At 48.9% G+C, this 17552-nt stretch overlaps 1 protein-coding gene across 3 annotated transcripts in view; it reads left to right on the top strand.

The window, feature by feature from the left end:
* The first annotated feature begins 955 nt into the window (after window positions 1–955).
* GATAD2A (GATA zinc finger domain containing 2A) overlaps window positions 956–17552 on the top strand; it is a 100696-nt gene continuing 84099 nt past the window's right edge. Inside the window, exon 1 of one of the 3 annotated variants that reach the window (XM_036846283.1) lies at window positions 956–1275. The gene's annotated coding sequence lies outside the window, so the exon portion shown is untranslated. Of the gene's footprint in view, window positions 1276–14264; window positions 14559–17552 lie in introns of those variants that run through there. The other 2 variants (XM_036846290.1, XM_036846282.1) reach the window with 2 other exon arrangements.

Here is a 17552-nt window from a genome sequence, read left to right as displayed (position 1 = left end):
TCAGAAAACAGGCAGGGTATGTTCTCTAAATACTCTCCAGGAAAGGCAGTGGACCCTGAGCTCCCCAAATTCTCCTTAGTAAAGCGGACAGGGGCCAGAATCCCGTCAAGTCTTCTTTGAACAGAAAGCGGCGGGGGCGAGGAGGGGGCGTCCCGAATGTACAAAATCATTTTTTCCTGGCAATTCTCAGAAAAGTGGGCAGGGCAAGAATAGCTAAAACTCTTCTCAGAACAAGGGTCAGGGGCAAGATTCCTCAAGGTTTTCCTTAGAACGGGGGCTGGAAGCAAGAAACCCAAGATTCTTCTCAGAAGAGAGTCGAACCCGTGACTCTAGTCAGAAGAGAGGCCAGGGCCAACGAAACCCTTCGGAAACAAGGCCGCGCCACAGCTCGCCCAGTGTCCTTAGAGCGCGCCTCATGCGGCCCCGCCCACTGCCCGGCGTAACCGCCCCACGCCCGCCGGGCCCAGGCCACCTCCGGTGCACTGTGGGTGGGGCGCCCCTGCTGAGCACTGTGGGGAACCCCCTGCCCATCCAGTTGTTGGCCGCCAGGCAGCCCGGTGTAACCCCCCGCCAGTGTCCGAGCGAGCCGGCCGAGGATTGACGCGTCCTCATGCCCCACCCCTCGCGGTGTTCCTACCCTGAAGCTAAAGCCCCGCCCCCGCAGCACCCTGACTGGACCTGAGGCCCGCTACACTCTCCCATTGGCAGGCCGCCTGTCAGTCACCTCGTCCCGCCTCCTTGGCCCCGCCCAGGCCCCCAGCGCGATCCCGAGGGCCAGCCGGCCAGCGCGCTCATTGGCCGCCGGGTGCTGTCCGTCATGAGTCTGGCCACGCCCTCTTCGGGGCGCGGATCCCGGGAACCCTGGCTGGATCTCATTGGCCTGCGGCGCCGCCACTCAGTGAGACGCGCCTCAACCCGGAAGTGTGCGAGGCGAAATCTGCCTAGCAACCGGGGAAGCCGGGCTGCGAAGCGGGCAATTTCAGTGTGAGACGGAGCGGCGAGACCGAGCGGCGGCTTCGAGCGCTGTGCGGCGGCTCCTCCCGCCCGGGGTCAGCGCCCCGGCGCGCGCACGCGCACCCCCGCCGCCCGAACGCGCTCCGCGCCACCCGCTCAGTCTGTCCGTCGACCGTCCGTCGTCCTGTCGCCGCGACTCCGCCGCCGCGGGCGCCACCTGAGGGAGCTGCCGCCGCGGGACCCGAGCGGACTGGATACGACCCTGCCACCCGAGGCCGCCCGGGGCCCAGCAGCCGCCCGCAGAGGCGCCGAGCAACTTCGGTGAGTGAGGGGCGGGCGCCGTTGGTGGCGGGTCCCCGGCTTCCGGTGCCCCGGGCTTCTCTGGGGCTTCCGCTTCTCTGAGGGGGCCGCTTCCATGCGTGGACCCCCTTGTCTGAGGAGACCCGCTTCCCTAAGGGACCCCGCCTCTCTGATAGGAGCCTCCCTTCCCTGAGGGTGCCCCATCTCTTTGAGGGACCGCCTACCTCCCTGAGGGGCGCCTTCTCCGAGGGCCTCCGCCTCTTTGAGACTACCCCTCCCAACTTCTCTAAGGGGACCCCTGCTTCTCCGAGGGGTTGCTTTTTGCGGGACCCCCTGCGTTTCTGGGACCCCCCCCGTCTTCCCTGAGGGACCCCCACTTCTCTCAGGGAGACATCCCTGCTTTTAGGGCACCTTTCCCCTCACTTCTCTGGGGGACCCCCACCTCTGCGAGGAGATCCCTGCTTCTCTGAGCTGTTGTCCCACTGTTCTGTGTTCCTTTTTGGCCCTTGCCTTTTTAAGGTGTCCCCCGCTTTTCACAGGTCTTCCTTTCCTCCTACCTTTCTGCGTTGCTCTCCCTGCTTTTCTGTCCCCACTTCTTTGGGTGACCTCCTCCTTTTCCCAAGTGTCGCCCAACTAATCTGAGGTGTTCCTGCTTCTGTCAGGATCCTTGTTGGAGGTGTTCCCCACTTTTCTGATTTGACCCCACTTTTGATGGGACCCGCTACGTTTTGATGAGTACCTCCATTTTACTGAGGGGGCCCACTACTCTGAAATGCCCATACGTCTGACTGGATCCTTATTTACTTGAGGAAATGTTCCCCACTTTTCCAAAAAAGTTTTCGTTCTGGAGGGGACTCCTACTAATTTGTGGATGCTGCAGTGTTTGGAGGGGTCCCTGGCTTCTCCAGAGGTTCTCCCCCTAATATGAGATGTCCCACTGCTATTAGGCTCCTCACATCTCTGAAATGTGCCTGCACTCTTTCAAGATACCTCCTCTCTGATGGAGGACACAGTGGATTTCTTCACTTCTTTAAAGGGTCCCCCTGAATCCCCAGGGGTTCCCCTTCCACCTGCCTGAGGATAGTCCCCCTTTCCTGAGGTTTCCCTCCTGATTTGCTAAGGGAGAAACTCTTCCCCCATTTTTCCTTTGAGCCCCCAACTTCAGGGTTCCCGTATTTCTGTTTGTGGTACCCACTTCTCTCTATTCTGGAAGGAGAGATCAGAAATATACCCCTCCCACCTTCAGTTTTCTTTCTTGCCAGATTAGGGGTATTCTCTGAACTTTTACCTCAGCTTCCAGGGACCTGGAGGAATTTGTGGTTGGAAGGGAAATTGGGAGACAGGCAAAAAAATGCTGTTTTCTCTCATCCTTTTAAGACCTGCTGGATTTGGGGGAGCAGGAGCTGTTGTCAGAGGACAGTCTAGGTTACTCTGTTTTTGAGTCATGGGGCCACCACAGTGTTGTCAGGCCAGTGTAGCAGGAGGGACAGGGCTGGAGCATTGTACCCCATTATCACACTTTCAAGTTGTGGGACTGACCCACTTCCTGTCCCATCCCTCAGTCCTCCCTCTGCATAGTATAACTCACCCCCCCCAAAAAAAAAAAAAAAAAAAGGAGAAGAAAAACGCTCTTTCAGGTCTTCCAGCTGTGTTTTCTCTCCCTAGGCCCTCTGATTTACCCCTTGATCTCCAGTGGATCCTCAGTTTGTGGGCCACTCGGGTTTGAAAGGCAGAGCAACAAGCAGGAAATGGGTCACCTTAGACCCAGGAAGGGTGGAAGGGAGGCAAGGAACAGGGGATTTGAATTCATTTCTCTAAGTTTTAGGTGACTTCAGCTTGGCTCAAAGGAAGTTTTTACGTGGCTTTTACAAATCTCATGTGTACCTTTTTTTTTTAATGGCCCACCCTGGATTCCAGGTTCACTCCAGTAGCTAATTTTATCTGTTTTGCCAAACGCAGAGCTCTCTGGAGCCCAAGTAGATGAATGCTGGCATTGAGAGATGGTCCAAAGGACAGGAATGAACTCAGTTTGAAACCTGAGTAACTTGTAACCACTTCGTGTCCATGCACAAGTCTCGTGCTAAAAATGTGGGGAAAATGTTCCTGAAGTGGAGTTCTGAAATATAGGCTGAACTTGGTTGGTTTAGCCTTTCAACCAGTTCTTCCCTCTGACTCTGCTAGAACTGCAGTTCACTTTACAGTTTGACTTAAGACTGTCTCTCTCCTGTTCATTTCCATCTGGGTCTTGCTTAATTTGAGTCCTTTGTGAAGACTCCTGCCGAGGCTATAATTTGAGTTCTAAATCTGTCGGTGGACCATGTGGACACAAGTTTCAACTCGAGCTATTTTCTTCTGTGGAGAAGCGCTTGGAGAGTTTCCTGGGCCCTCTGCTCCTGGGGTAGTCAAGTCCAGGCAGGAAGCCGCTACAGCCCTGGTTGCTCCTCTACTGCCTCTTCCTGGTCAGCTTGCCCTGAGGGGAAGAGGAAATATGGTGGGGAGCTCGGAGCTTAAGGTGTCCTGAGACAGGGCAGAGAAGTGCTGGCACATGTTTATTATTTGAAAATGAAGCCCATAGGACCAGCAAGGTGAGGTGTTAGGGAAGAGGGAGCTTTGAAGTCAGAAGGACCTGATTCAGATTCTGGGTCTGTCCTTCCTAGCTGTGTGGCCTTGGATAAGTTATGGCACAAGATCAGCACGTTACTAAATATTTGAGGGGGTCACATCTCTGTGAATGTGTGTAAAGGCGCCTACAAATGGGAAGTGGAGGCAGCCAGCACAGCGCCTAGCACATGGTTGGTGTGCAATAAACGTTGGTTGTTGTGCTCAGGAGGTTATGGTTCTGGTCTGGACTCCCAGACAGGAAGCACTTGACATTTTGCCAAGGCCAAATATGCCCGCGGAGCAAAGAGAAAGAAACTCGGAGTGTCTCTTGCAAAACCCACTGGCCACCTGGGTCTAGTAGCGTTTTTCTGTGTTCAGATAGCAGATGTGAGATGGATTTGCTGTGTGACGGGTTTGTGTTTGCCTTGGCCTTGCTTTCTCCCTCTGTAAAATGGGGTAATTTGTGAGTTAAGGCCACGGAGATGTATTACTATAATTAGACCACAGGCGAGATAGAAGATTATTACAAGCTTGAATTGTGGGAAGAAAAAGAAGGTGAACCATAAAGGATCACGGCCATACTTTGGGACTGCTTGACTGAGTGATATGCAGCAGTTACCTGATGAGTGATCTCTTCTTACACGTTAGAACCTTGGAAGAAGAACCGTTCTTTTAGGGTAATGGATCAGATTTGGGGACAAAAGACTGGAAAAGTGATGTACGAAGGCATTTATTGCCACACAATAATAGTACATTGAGTGTGTGGCTTAATGCCCATGAGGAGATCAGAATTCACCTTGAGTTCCCAAGGATTCAGAGGGCTGTGAAGAGGCTAACTCAAACTCTGGGGTTGGAGGCTGGGGTGGGCAGGACACTTTTTTTTTTTTTTTGAGAGGGTTTTGTCTTAGCAATTAGTGAAAGCCTTAAAATCATGGCTGGTGAGTTGGGCCCAGCCTTTTTCACTTATTCATGTGGAGACAGATGGCACTTGCCCTTGATAGCTAAAACCCGGGTTGCGGGTGAATAGTGGGTGAAAAATCTGAGCTAGGCCCCCACTGCACCGCTTCCAAGTTTGAAGAAAAGGGTTTTTCCCCCTCTCTTGAAATATCCCCTTTCCCTCCCTCTGCCCCCATCCCCCCACACACAGAGTGAATTTACTATTGAAGCCAAGAAATATCTGCCAGTCTTAAATTTCTCTTAATTCTTTTAAGGACATTTATTCCATTATATGGGAAAGGAGCAAAGTTTATTATTTTTAAAATATAAAACATAGGGTAAACAACTTTAAGGGGATTATTATCCCTTTTGAAATTATGATGTCCCTTGTGTGCCACAGACTTCACTCTGGTGGATGGTGGCGCCACTACCAAGTCCCTTTTATCTAACGGGAAGTTTTTTAAACTTTTTTTTGAATTGAAAGATCCTTACAGCAATAAAAACCCTTGGATAGTTAGGAACGATATTGATCTAGGTACATTTATTAGATGTAATGTAGCGTGGTTATCCGTTGGTGGGCAGCTCTAAAAGGTATGTGGGTCCCAACACTGCCCAGCTTCTAACTCTGGACAATAAACTGTTGATTTATGTAACTGAAATAGCTGGGGAAGTCAGGGTTTCCTTCCTGTTGGAGACAGCACTGGGGGCATTAAATCCCTGTGGGATTTTGATGATAAGAAAGAAGCTGACCTCTTTCGGAATTGGGAAATAACTACTGTATGGAGTCGTTCCATGCAAATGAATGGATGTTGTTATTTTGAATTTCTAGTATTAAGTTTGGCTTTATCCTCTCTGCAGCCTGGCTGCCTTTGTTTACACTGGTGCATTGTTTGAATATGAATTTATCCCTCCAAACTGGCCTATAAGGGACGTTTAAACACTCAAGTAAGGGCTTAACTTGGCACAAGTTTTCCTGTGTGGCCGTAAGGTAGGGTTTTTTTGTTTTTTTGTTGTTTAATGCAACTAAAATAGGATTGAAAAATAGAAAGTGTTAGATTTTCTGGCTCATATAACTTCCTATGCCAGCAAATAATTCAGCAGTAAATGTGTGCCATTGATGTGCTAGGCACACCATGCTGGGTGCTGGGGGCCTAGCAGTGAGCTGGGCCCCCAGGGACAGATGCAGTCAGCCCTCAAGGATCTTAACATCCCAGTCACAGACAAGTAAACAAATGAATGAAAGAATATCTCAGGGCTTCTTTGGGCATATTCCTGGATGTTGGGAGCTTGGGGTGGAGTTTCTTGGAGGTTTGGAAGTGAAACCTTACTACCCTTCTAATTTCCTCACTGGACTCCTTGCTTCTGTTTCCTCCCTCTGAAAGGAAGCAGAAATTATGGTGTTTTCCCGGTTGATTGTTGGCTTTTGGCACTAGTTGATCCAGGATGACTGTGGCTGTAGTCTTGGAGAAACAAAAGAGAGTCTGGAATGGTTATTGCCAGGAGCATTTTCAGCTTTACTTTTCTTGAAGTTGGTGGCAGTGTGTTTTTGGAATCCTGTGGCATTTCTTCATGGCAGTGCATGTTATGCAAAGAGATAAACAGCTATTAAAGCCCTTCTCGCCTTGTTTTAAATCTTAAAAAAAAAAAAAAATCGGACAAGGGTAGTGCTTGGCTGTTGTTTATGGCATAGGAAAAGTGAGATTTCAAATAGGTGGACTGCTTAGTCATGTATTAGTAGGTTCTTGGTGCACAGAGTTCCCTCTGCCCTAGGTTTCCCTCTTGTATTGGAACTGGGGAAGCACTATTTTGATCTTCCTATGTTGTGGCCCGGATTTGATGTTAGTCCACATAGATCAATTATGTGACAGGTGCTTTGCTTAAGTAGGTGTATTTGTGAGGGGTGGAGCCAGAGAGCCAGGGTGGATACTCATTCAGGGCCCAGGGCCCAGCAGGGGAGAGAGAGCATATTACAAGGAGAGTTTCTGGTAGTCTGTCTTCTTTTCCTTTCCCTTCACCCAAGTACTGACTCGTGAGGTGAAGAGGAAGGCCCAGACCGGAAGTGGGCGTGGACAAGCAATGCAACTGTGCACGTGACCAGACTCCCACCTCTGGGCTCTGTTGCCCTTGGGAAGTGGATGCTTGCTCTCTCTTCATTTCCTGTTCCCCACACTCCAGGCTGAGTTCTTGGGCTCCAATTTGAGCGTAGAAAACATGTTCAGGTTATCACTTTTTGCTCAGTAAGCTGTTTTGTCAGAACTGGGAGCCACCAGTGGACCTGCACCTAGCAGTTCTAGGGGCTCAGCTAATGTACCCACAAACTCAGGACTATCTGGCAGGGTGGTTAACAGGATGGTTTCCTATTGCATTATCACAATGTTCCCTGCAGGAGCTTGCCTGCAAAAGGCTGCTCTGGAGACGTGTATAGAACTAAAGGAAGCAGACAGTAGATAGATCCTTCTGCAAGAGTGTGCTCTTGAAGAATTGTTTGCTGTTATTTGTCTTTGTTGCTTTGTAAAAGTGCCCTGTGTGCAGTAGAAACTTTGGAGCCAGAAAGCCAGATTCTGCCACTTGCTGGCTCTGTGACCTCAGGAAGGTGGCCTAACTAACTGCAAGTGGCCTAACCTCTTTGAGCCTCAGTTTCTTCATTTGTTGGGTGGGGATGGTAAGCACGAAGCAAGCAGCTGGATTGTTGTACGTGCCTAGTAAAGGTAGTTGTTAGCAGAATCATACCAAGGCTGACTATTCCTCTTGAGGTTGGCACCCAAGTTTGGATAGCTATCTATGGCAGTTAATACTGCCCAAGAGCAAACCAGTCCATGTTGGGGCCACAGGCTGCTGCGTATGACTGAGGGCTGATGATCTAGAGGTTCCTGCATTGGCTGATTTTTGACAGTGGGTTCCCTTAGTTCATCATAGCCTTACACTGCTGCTGCCTCCGCTGCCACCGCATCACCTTGGTGTACCATATGGACTTGCAGTGCCTCCTGAAGCATGACAGGGTAACTAGGAAAAAGGCTCAAACCTACACTCTATGTGGCTATAGTATGTTGTAGGAAAAGCCTTACTTTTGAGTGTGATGGAAATATTCATTTAACTTGGTAAGGGTCAGGCACCTGGCTGGACACAGGAGCTCATATGCTACTAGGAAAAAACAAGTTCATGAACTGATAACTGCAGCAAAATGCTGCAGTTGGATTGCGGAAGGAGAGCCTGCAAAGGAAGGGGGCGATCGGGAGAGCTACTTTTTAGGTGGCTACTCATTCCCAGGAGAGGAACAGCATGGGCACTGTCAGGGACCTGGAGGTAAAGAAACAATCTGGTAAGTTCCCTTGACCTGAGGAGGTTATGCTCATCTAAAAATCAGAGTTTGAACTGAGCACCTTTGGCAAGAAAAGCCCAAAGTTACCCTCAAAGGTAGAGAGTCTTATAAAATGTGCCATAGTAGGATTCAAGATTGAACTCTAAAATAATATTTAAATTGAGCTCTGAATAAGTATTTTCAATCAGAAAGCAATGACGGCCAGTGAAATCAGACCATGCAGACTCTATTTATAATAGTATGCAGTCTACATGGAGTTTCAGGAGGACAGATAATGGGGGCTGCTTCTGAATTTTTTTCCTTTGAGAATTGTCATTTAAGCTGGTCTAAAACTCTTAATACAGCAGAACAGTTTTTTCTTTTTTCTTTTTTGGCTGCGTTGGGTCTTTGTTGCTGCGCACAGTCTTTCTTTCTCTTTGCTCTCTGTGGCAAGTGGGAGCTACTCTTCGTTGCAGTGCACGGGCTTCTCATTGCGGTGGCTTCTCTTGTTGCAGAGCACGGGCTCTTGGCACGTGGGCTTCAGTAGTTGCAGCACGGGGGCTCAGTAGTTGTGGTGCATGGGCTTAGTTGCTCCGCGGCATGTGGGATCTTCCCGGGCCAGGGCTCCAACCCGTGTCCCCTGCATTGGCAGGCGGATTCTTAACCATTGCGCCACTAGGGAAGTCCCCAGAACAGTTTTTTAACTTGCATGACATTTTCAAGGTTTAGGCTTTATATTTATATTTACAAAGCTTTAAACTTTATACTTAACCTCTTAAAGTATCTCTATTGAAGGTTGATTTTTGACCCAAATTTGAAAAAAAGATTTTACTGCTCCCAAACCAGGAGTTGGTAAAATTATAGGCCTGACTAGGTCAACATGCAAGAGGACATGGTGTTTGTTACCAAGCTGTGAAGGAGAAAACTAGAAAGACCCGCCTCCTGAATTTCCTATAGTGAAATGCTGGGCACCAGTGGAGGAGGGGAGTATTCATCCTATTAGGAAAACTTTGGGGAGGAATGTTTTTCTCTTTCCTATGTTAGGTCGGAAGATCTGCCATTTAATAACTGGGGAGGGGGGTGTGAACTGGATACCAAGTTTTTAAAACATGTTTTTCTTCACATCTAAACCAAGGATGTTTATTAGCAGGCCACTGATGTGACTAATACTCTTTCTTTGTTAAGCAGGTTTGAATAGGTTGATCTCTAGAGTTAAGACTGTCATATAGCATTTTTTTTTTCTGGTAGTTTTCTGATTTTTTTCCTGTTAATTCTTTAATTCATAGAAAACATGGTTCACTTACGAACTTTTCAAAGACTTAAAATTGACCTAAATTAGGTGTGCATATTTTTTTTTTTTTGTAAGCCATATATAGACACAAAAGAGATACTCCTTGCCAACTGGTGACACATGCAGATGAAGACAGAGTGGGAGATACACTTCCGGTTCACAATGATACTTCTGAGCAGTTTGTATTTAACCCTTTAGGGAAGCATTTGTGCTTGGAGCCCTGTAACAGTGGGATATCGTCAGGGCCACACAGAGACTAACTGCAGATGGAGCCTGAACTCCATGTTGCATCGACACTAAGTGTTCAGAATTGTGGTTAGAAATGATACTCAAAACAAACACATGTTGACAAAGTGGTTCATCTCTAGAGAGCTGTGCTTCAGAGAGCTTTTCTGCATACACAACAGGGATGGGGCAGATGGGTGCTTATCTGTCTCCCACAAACTCCTAATCTAGTGTAAAAGTGTTGTGATTTAAAAAATGACATTTGTTGTAGAAGCTGTAATGTGTTGGGAGTATTGTATTTTTCATAAAGCATAGTCCCTTTAACTATTTTCTGGTCCTTGAAAAAAGTACCAAAAATATCAAAGTACTAGGGAAATCAAATTCACATAGAAATGAATCTTTTCCTTTCCTTTCCCAACCAATTGCTTTGCAATCTCACCATCTGAGAGTGAATTTGGGGTGAAATAAGAAACTTTAAAATAATCCTCTTAGAGATTGTGGTTATATTGTACCTAAACTCCGTGAAAATAGTTTTAGACTTTAGAGTACTAAAAATGCAAAGTGTGGAAAGTAGTGCTCTTTTTCATAAAGGTACTTTTTTTTTTAAACTTGGTACACTTTTGTAAATTTATTTATTTATTTATATTTTAAATTTTTGGCTGCATTGGGTCTTTGTTGCTGTGCGCGGGCTTTCTCTAGCTGCGGTGAGCGGGGGCTACTCTTTGTTGTGGTGCGTGGGCTTCTCACTGTGGTGGCTTCTCTTGTTGAGGAGCACGGGCTCTAGGTGCACGGGCTTCAGCAGTTGTGGCTCATGAGCTCTAGAGCGCAGGCTCAGTAGTTGTGGCACACAGGCGTAGTTGCTCCGCGGCATGTGGGATCTTCCCAGGCCAGCACTCGAACCCGTGTCCCCTGCATTGGCATGCGGATTCTTAACCACTGTGCCACCAGGGAAGTCCGAAACTTGGTACACTTTTGAATGAACAACCTGTTTATTCTTTGGAGAGCTTCTCAGAAAACAAGAGGGAGCCTAGTGTCACTGTTTGATAGAAGTAATCTAAAAATTGGTTGAAGTCTACATAACTAGATCTGCTTAGCTTATGAATTGAAGTAAGTGGTCGACAGTCATTCGGTGTTCTGAGAGATAAAGCCACCTAGAAAGTTTAAAGGTTAATGAATCCATCCCTTTGCAGCCCTGTCTGCCCCAAAGCCCTCACACTCCAGGAGTAGCCAGCTCTGGCCCTTGCTTCTGCTGTTCTGGATGCCTGGGATGTTCATCCAGTAAGAGCTGGCTCAAATGTCACATCCATAAAGATCTCCCAGACCCCTCTCCAGGGAGGGGAGCAGCCTCTTCCTTTGTGATTCCTGTCTTTTCTATGAATGCATTTTCTGCATTGAAAGCATTCTATGTCTTTCTGTGCCACCAGCCTGTGAACTTCTGGAGCTGGTGCCTACAGGCTCCCCAGCCTACAAAACCCTTGTGATGAGTGGTCTCTTAGACGGTTCTTGTTGATCAGTGTTTATCATGTAAGACATGTTAAATTTTGTCCACCAGGAACTTTAAAGACATTTTCTGATTAAAACCCCAAAAGTACAGTACCTTAAACATTTAGTAGGTGATGCTACTCCTTTTCAGTCGGTTTCACACTACTGTTGAGACTTTGACCAATTTCTACTTTATAAAAGAGGACACGAACATGGAATTTGGCCCACATTTCTTTTCTTCAGTCCCTTTGTTGTACAGGAATTAACTCAGATGGTGTTTGGAAGTTTATCTAATAGTACATTAGAAAGATAATTAGAATATTTCTGCAGTGGTTAGGGTGGAAGGAGGCTTGGCTATTATTAGCAAGGATCTGGTCTGAAGGATATGAAGTGAATTCGGCAGAAATTTTTGTTTAACTTCATAACAGAAGTGTTTTTAGAGTATCATGTTAACTGGTACCCATAACTATTAATTGACTGCCTTGTTCTTAGGGCAGAGGGGAAAAACTTCAGGAGAAACATGGTTCTAGCCCTAGTTGTCTCTTTTTTTAAAAAATTTATTTATTTATTATTTATGGGTGTGTTGGGTCTTCGTTTCTGTGCGAGGGCTTTCTCTAGTTGCGGCAAGTGGGGGCCCCTCCTCATCGCGGTGCGCGGGCCTCTCATTATCGCGGCCTCTCTCATTGCGGAGCACAGGCTCCAGACGCGCAGGCTCAGCAATTGCGGCTCACGGGCCCAGCTGCTCCGCGGCATATGGGATCCTCCCAGACCGGGGCTCGAACCCGTGTCCCCTGCATTGGCAGGCAGACTCTCAACCACTGCGCCACCAGGGAAGCCCTAGTTGTCTCTTAAATTAGGGTTTCTTCAGTTTTAGAATGGCATCTGAAGGTGATTGCATCATATTTCATAATCACCCAGCTGAACTATTTGCTGTTTAGTCCAGTACTATAGGCACAAGGTCCTTAGACCAAGCAGTCTCAGCATTCACCCGCCTGAGCATCTGGGACCCCAAACAGGTCTGGATTCACTATCGCTTTTTCCATCTACACACTTGGTCCTCTCTTCCTATCACAGAAATAAACTCTATTTCACCCTTTCCCAGCTGGAGAAGTTGGCACTGTCCCCTGGAGCAGCCCACCTGTCACCAGTGCACACCTCAGTCCATAGGGGTGTGTCATTAATATGTCACAGCTGATGCCTCCCTCTTTATTTTTTTTAAAAATAAATTTATTTATTTTTGGCTGCGTTGGGTCTTCATTGCTACGCGCAGGCTTTCTCTAGTTGTGGAGAGCGGGGGCTACTCTTCGTTGTGGTGCGCAGGCTTCTCATTGCGGTGGCTTCTCTTGTTGCAGAGCATGGGCTCTAGGGGAGCGGGCTTCAGTAGTTGTGGCGCGTGGGCTCTAGAGCGCAGGCTCAGTAGTTGTGGCACACAGACGTAGTTGCTCCGCGGCATGTGGGATCTTCCCAGGCCAGCACTCGAACCCGTGTCCCCTGCATTGGCAGGCGGATTCTTAACCACTGCGCCACCAGGGAAGTCCCATGCCTCCTTCTTTAAAACAGGATGGTTGTCACCTTGGTGACTCGTACAGGGTTTGCCAGCTCAGATTCTGGAATCCCTATGTCAATCTTATGTCTTGGGTCTCCCACCTGACCACACTTTGCTCTGTTTATAGTTAATTAAGTTGGCATTAATCAAGACCCAGGTGAGGAGCAGTGAGGTAATATTTTGCTTATATTGCTTTAATATACATCATCTGATTAATCGTGGAGTAAAGCAGTTCTCAAAATAAACAGCTGCCGAATTAGAGTGAAAATCATTTGCTTTAAACTATCTTTGCATATGGGATTAGGGAGTTTCCTGCATTCCTATACCGTCACCTGTTTGAGAATAAACTGTTTTTGTTTGGTTTTTGAATTTGAACATTTGAATTTCTTTGTAGCAAAGCAAACTGCTGACAAATCTGCGTCAGGGAAGGTGTTTGAGGGTCAACAACTTGTACTTTGTATCATTTTTAGTTTAAGGAATGCTTCTCTTTTGGCCCTGGGGAAGTTGTGCCAGATGTTGGCATTAAGCCCTTGGAAGATTTTGGGGGTAGGATTGATTGGGGGTGGAATCAACAACAAAAAGTTGCCGATTAGGTGTGGAACTCAACACAATTAAAATGGGCTTTTTTAAACTTCTTATTGGGGTGGGGGCACATAGCAGAAAATTTTACTTGTAAAACTTATTCTACATTAAGTGTTTTTAAAATTTGGGGTCAAGACCAGTTGTGGGTTGGAATTACATTGATTTTTAAAAAATGAAATAGAAAATATCAGTACATTGCAAGGTATGTTTGGTGAAACTTTTGTTTCACTTGTATTAGGATATGTTATCTAGGTGTCTCATCATGAATTATTTGTTTTAACGCTGTAAAAAGAACATGGAAAGGGCCTTTTTTGGTGATTCTTCAGAACCTAATCTTGATATTGAGAGCTTCTTGTGATACTAGATATTTTATTTTCCCTATTAAAACTGTGTTTGTTTTATGTAGTTGAACATCTCCAAAGCCCATCCTCTCTCAGGTTAGACTGCTTCCCGTGTTTCCTCCAAGTCACTGGAGAGGGAAGGGTGCAGATTTGCTTTCTTGGGGGGTTTCACCTTCTCCCAGAGGCACGGGGGCAGATTGGGAGGTAACTGGAGAGGGAGAGCAGTCATCTCTGAAGTGTCTTTGAACTGGGTGGGTCTGGAGCTTACTTTGTAGAACTCTCTTTACTGCGCTGGAAGAATTACGGTTTCGCCGCTCCCCTGGAGGGGAACTTCTGTGTGACGACCCCGCGGGGGTGGCATTCTAACCTTGGTTTTCAGAAGCAGTTGCCTGAGGTCTCGCGGCTCAGTTGGAGCGAGGTCAGCAGTGAGCGCGTCGTGAGTCAGCCCTGGGCGCGGCCCGCCCGGCTCTGCCGCGGGTGAGCTGGCGACGACCCCCCTGCCCCTGCGGCAGGAGCCCGCCCGAGCCCTCGTGGGAAACCGGCGCGCGGGGCCAGGCGTCCAGTGGAGCGCGGTCAGGAGGGGCGGTGCTTCCGGGGCGGTGTCGGTTTGCCTGACCCTGCCCACCACTATCAGGCCCCGCCCCAACCGACTGGCCCCGCCCAGCCGGGCGCGGGCGGGCGGCGTCGCCTTTAAGAGCTCCCCGGTGTTTTGGGGGCCGCGGGCCGGGCGCGCTGACCTGGTGCGCATGTCCCGGGCGGTGACGCCGGCGCCGGGCTCCATGTGTGCGGCCGAGGGGCGCATTATCTGGCCGGCGGCGCGGGCGGGCGGGCGGACCGGCGGAGCGAGCGCCGCGGGCCCGGGCGGCCCCACAGGCGGAGCGAGCGCGCGCGGCCCGGCGCCCCCAGCCCCTCGGCCGCCCGGCCCCGCAGGCGACCCCGACCCCGGCCCCGCGGCCCCTTGAACCCGCGCGCTGTCCTAGGGCCCGGTCGGCCCGCGGCCCGGTAAGTTCCGGACCAAACTTGGCGGGGGGCGGGGGCTGGGGTCGGGGCCGAGGTCGTGCGAGGGAGACTGGAGCGGCAGGGGCGGTGTGGGTTGGGCAGGGTCGGAGGGTCGGGGGGCTGTGAGGGACCCCTGTGTGAGCATGGAAAAGTGAGAGCGAGCGAGTACTGCTTTTATTCTGGGAGCGTCTTTTTTGCGCTGCCCTGGAAAGTTCCGCGCTCCGACGCCGCCCGGGCACGTGGGGGCCGGGCCGGGCGGGGGTCCTGGAAAGTCGCGTCGTCGCCCCTCTTCCTACTGCGCTTCCTCTGGGGTCGGGGGAGGGGTCGGGCCGAGAGGCGCAGCTTCCCAGCGGCCGGGACGGGCTGGGGGGCGGTGGCACGTGGGCGCGCAGGGCGAGGGTCCTGGGCGGGGGTCGCGGGCTGGCCGGGCCGCGGCGCTGAACCCCGCGGCGACGGCGACGGCGGCTGCGGATCCCATGTCAGAATAAGAGTCCCCGCGCGCCCACGCCTGCAGGGCTGGCCCTCCCCCCGCTCGCGCCCTTCCTGCCTGACCCCCGGGAGCCGCGGGACCCTTCCCCCTCTGTGGGTTCCGGCGTTTCACAGGGCTTTACACTTTAAATTTGGCTCCCCATCTAGGCGCTGGCTGTATTGATTTCTTTTTTCCCACCTGGAAAGGGTCGGCATCAGTGACTAGACAGCAGCAGCTGGCCTTTTAAAGGGATTATTGCCAAGAATCGGAATTGATCACTTCAACAAGGAAGGGCTTATGGGCAGGGCCCTAGCGTAGATCGTGATTGACACTTGGTGTGTGCGCAAACACTGGGACCCAGAAATGAATGGGGATCCTTCCCTTAGGAACTCAATGACACGTTGGGTGTACGTTTCTGCCCTGCCTTGGGAATTTTGCAGGGACTGCTTAATTTTGTGTATCTGATCCTATGCCTTTAGGTGTGTAGTTCATCCTTATCTTTAGAGCTTTGGATTCTTTAGATCAAAGTCCGAGTGAGTCACTTGCGCCTTTAATTTCCTCTCTTCCTTACCCTTTTACTTCTTTCAGTTTTCTTGGAGTGCACAGTACCGGTTAAGTCTCTGGTTCCGTATGTCCATTTCACACAGTGACACCTTCTGGCTGTGGTAGCGCAGAGAAACTGAGGGACAGACAGCCTTCTGTGCAGTTGCTTTAGTCTTGGACCCACTGTCCTGTTGATGTTTTTTTTTTTTTCTGGTAGTGGTTACAAGTTTTCTTTTAAGTTAGATTATGTGCAGTGTTTGCTGGCACCAGATCAGTATGCTGAGTAGCGTGTTAGACCTGACAGCAAGCTGTGGAGGAAGGCTAAAAGGTGACACCGGCCCCGATTTGAATGCCCACTGTGTGCTAAGCTCAGTGCACAGACATATTTCAGTGCCCTTAACAATCCGACGGAGGAAGGGAGAGTATAGTCCCCACTTTACAGGTGAGGAAACTGGGGCTTCTGGAGGTCAGGGTGCTTGCCCAATACTGCTTAGTAGAGGGGCAGAGCTGGGCTTGTGCCTGCCCTGTGGGGCACCAGAGCCCAGGAATGCTCCTGTTTGCAAGCTCAGTATGTGAGTATTTTCTCGTAGCTCCTAAAACACAAGGCCATTTATTTGTCCAGGCTCCAGTACACCTCTGCTTGGAGTTGGGGGATGACATGGTGACACCATTTCTAGCCCTGCTTTGTCCTCGGAGAGCAGAGTTACCAGCTGGCTTTTAAGAACCAAGCCACAGAGTCACCCCCTTTGCCCTGCTTCCATAGCCTGTAACTCAGAAAAGTTAGTCCTTTTCTAGAGGAAGCAGTTTAGGTTGGGGATTTTGAGAGTAATTTGCTAGACCCTTGCCTGAATTACTCCCCCACCCTTCATCTTTCATCCTCTATTTCTCCCCTAAAATTCTGAAGCTGGGTTTTGCAGAGGATTGCCTCTCATCTTGGATGTGGTGTAGAGAATGGGATTAATGTATTAATGATTTGGATGCATTGTTATTTCCATTCAGATGACATCATTTTTTTTTTTTTTTAATGTCAAGTCATCTCTATTAATGCAGTATCATTTGGCGGATCCTACAATCTTATATTTTGATAGAGAGGAAAGAAATACTGCTGCTCTTGGTAAAAAAAAAAAGTCCTGGAAGGATTTGTACCAAGATTAGGGTTAGCAGTAGTTTGTTTGTTTGGTTTTTTCCTTAACTTTTTGATACCTGTGTTTTATGATTTTTTTTAAAAAGAAGGGACATTTTAAATTTAAGTAATAAAATATTTTAAAGACTCCAATTCTCAACTCTTTAGTAGTTCTTCTCACTTGTTTTGCATCACTTATTTTGTGACTTTGTGGCATTGCGAGTAGTGATTTCTGTATTGATTTATTCAATAAATATCAATGTGCATACTGTGCCTCTGGCACCATGCTAGGAATCCCTGCTCAGTGGAGTTTACTGTGAGATTAATGGGAGAGAAATTGTAACTAATCTCATAAACTTGGGGAAACTTACAAGGGCCAAGGAGAGAAGGATGCTGTGACCTGGTGAGCAAGACTTGAGGGGGTCTTTTTTCAGCTGGGATCAGAGGACATGTAGGAGCTAAATAGGTAAAGTGAAAAAGGGAGAGCATTTCTGGCAGAGAGAGTGCTTGGGACTGAAAGAAGATCAGTGTGGTTGGAGCAGAGAGAGACAAATGTGCAGGCTCCAGGGCTGAGGGGTCTGGAATTTACCTTGAGAACAGTAGGACCTCATTGAAGAGGATAATACAGGGACCCATGTGATGAGGGTGCATTGGGCCTGAGATAGCAGAAGACTGGAAGATGGTGCCTGAAGGACATGAGTGGGAGAGTAGCGAAGCCATTCTGAAATGTTGGCATTTTCTGGTGTTCTGTTGGGAGAAAATCAAGAATGACCTTCAGAGTCTTGAATGTGTCTGTTTCCAAGAGACAGAAATGTAATGCCCTTACCACTGAATCCAGTTAAGGACTCTTGGTGTGGGTATG

The sequence above is a fragment of the Balaenoptera musculus genome, chromosome 3 (assembly GCF_009873245.2).
Source record: "Balaenoptera musculus isolate JJ_BM4_2016_0621 chromosome 3, mBalMus1.pri.v3, whole genome shotgun sequence".
NCBI lineage: Eukaryota > Metazoa > Chordata > Mammalia > Artiodactyla > Balaenopteridae > Balaenoptera > Balaenoptera musculus.
This window is presented reverse-complemented; position numbering and strand designations above follow the sequence as displayed.